The sequence below is a fragment of the Helianthus annuus genome, chromosome 3 (assembly GCF_002127325.2).
Source record: "Helianthus annuus cultivar XRQ/B chromosome 3, HanXRQr2.0-SUNRISE, whole genome shotgun sequence".
In the NCBI taxonomy this organism is placed as follows: Eukaryota; Viridiplantae; Streptophyta; class Magnoliopsida; order Asterales; family Asteraceae; genus Helianthus; species Helianthus annuus.
In genome coordinates, this window is record NC_035435.2 from 72,918,441 (window position 1) to 72,920,855 (window position 2,415).

General features: G+C 38.7%; 1 long non-coding RNA gene across 1 annotated transcript; it reads right to left on the bottom strand.

The window, feature by feature from the left end:
• Positions 1–204: 204 nt before the first annotated feature.
• Positions 205–1,032, bottom strand: LOC110927925. The gene is made up of 4 exons (XR_004889378.1): positions 889–1,032; positions 715–798; positions 405–490; positions 205–335 (listed from the first exon to the last, which is right to left on the bottom strand). It is a non-coding gene; the product is annotated as an uncharacterized LOC110927925 (long non-coding RNA).
• Between the last annotated feature and the right edge of the window lie 1,383 nt (positions 1,033–2,415).

A 2,415-nucleotide genomic window follows, 5' to 3' on the forward strand; every position in this document is an offset into this window, starting at 1 on the left:
GTAGTCGATATCTATCACTCCTTTACTTGAGTGATTTATGGGTTGCTGCTTGACACACACTTATGTAAAAGCCCTACCCATTCTTAACACAAGAAGTTAAAACTATTCATTACAGAAAGGATGCACACAGATTAAATGAGTTTACTAATACAGGGCATGAGGGAATAAAATCATGGCATAAACACACATTACATACACATGGAAAAATAAATAGTCTTCAATCACATACCAAGCGTGGTAAAGCTCGATTCTATTTTCTCTTGCTGATAGATAATATCTATGACCTGCTTCGGAGTCGTATAATATGGCAGTCACTGTTCTATGAGATTTTGAACCTGAAACCGAAAGATATAATTTAATGTACAAAAATATGATATCTTTTACATGTGGCTCGATAAAATTACCATTTGTATATCTCCCGGAGATATGTTTTTGACCTCTCCACCAGACTTTTTCTTGTAACAAAAAAACTCCATCGCTTTGTGCCGATCTAAAACACAAATGTCGAACCAAAAGTTTTACAAAATGGGAAAGAAACCATTTAAAATTGGTACGGAACGAAAGTTGCCGGCCCATCTGTACAAGTTGCCCCTCTTTAGTTGAACCCTAAACAAACCCAGATCAATAACCCTAAACCCCATCAAATTAAAGATTACCCATTTGGAGAAAACAAAAGGGTTCGAAATTACAACAAAAAAGAACACTTACAGTTACAGAGGGGTTTTATAATGGGATCTTGGAGAAGGAGAAGGGGTCATAGTGCTTGAATCCTAATGTTCATCAAGAATTGGCGATTCTCTGTAAATAAGGGCCAAGCGGAGAAGAATGGTTAATCAAATCCACTCAAATCATATAAAAATCCGAAATAAAGATGATAAATCTTGATACCTGGCTCAGGTCACCCAGTTCTCACCGGAGTTAACCGGAATTTGTCGGAATCCACCGTCGCCGATTCCAATCGTCCTTGTTACATGAAGCCATCGGCGCTAACGTCCTCGAATTGAGGCGACTGTCGGAGGCGGAGGCTTAAACCGGAGCGCTAGCGTCCTCCATCTCCCTGTCTCTATCTCTGTGTCTCATCTGTTTGTGAAAGTGACGATCTCCCTGTCTATCTATGTTGTCATCTGACTAAGACAATGGAAATAAACCAGTATTCATTTCCATTGTCTTATTAATTAATAGATATTAACTAGTTGATTTTCAGCCCGCGCGTTGCGGCGGGGACCCAATGACTACAAAACGCATGTCAGTAACGGCAAGCAGATACCGAATATCAAAACATAAATAAAAATATTGTGATAAGGATAGTTACTCCGTCCTAAAAAAACGATCTTAAATAACCTAATATATAATAATGGGACCCAAACGTCCTACACGTTGGAAATTCGGTTGTTTTCAGTTCAGTTATTACGGTGCTAACACGTTAAAATATGGATGAGCTCGGTACCGGTAACGGTACCGAAAGTACCGATCTGGAAAATCATCGAAATTAGGTACCGGCACCGAAAATGCTCGGTACAATATGGTATGGTAGTTGAAGGTAAAAATCAATAAATACAGGTATGGTGCTAGACCAGTGTCGAACCGAAAGTAACGATTCTGAAAACGCCAAAAGGTGGGTACCAAATTGGTACCGAAAATGATTTGGTGTAGTAAATTTGATACCGATACGATACCACTTTGATTATAGGATTTGATACGATTTGCCCATCAATAATCTAAATACACAAGTTAATTTTACATGCTACAATTCATTCTTTACAGGAAAAAGACAAAAAATAAAGCAAGTAAGTTGTTATGTATATAAAACCTCATTCAAACGAAATACAGTTTACTTACTGTGTGTATGAAAAGTAATCTAAACGGTGCAATTACTTGCATTGCTACGTTACTACAGGATTTGATGAGCTCGATACCAACCGGTACCGAAAATACCATTATCGAAATCCCCAAAAGTGGGTACCGGTACCGAATATACCTGGTACGGTACGGTTCGGTACCGAGCGGTACTAGTACGGCACCGGTACTTGAGGGTAAAAACCGGTGAATACCGGTGCCGAACCGGTATCGAAAATATACCCGGTTTGATAAATTTGATACCGATACCTATACCCGATATCATTTGCTCATCCCTTAATGACTTAATGATGTTATATTCATTCAATTCTTTACTATTTTATACCGGTACCGAATATACCTGGTACGGTACGGTACGGTTCGGTACCGAGCGGTACTGGTACGACACCGGTACTTAAAGGTAAAAATCGATGAATACCGGTGCCGAACCGGTACCGAAAATATACCCGGTTTGATAAATTTGAAACCAATACTGATACCTGATATCATCTGCTCATCCCTTAAGGATGTTATATTCATTCAATTCTTTACTATTTTATTTTACTACTACTATTCATT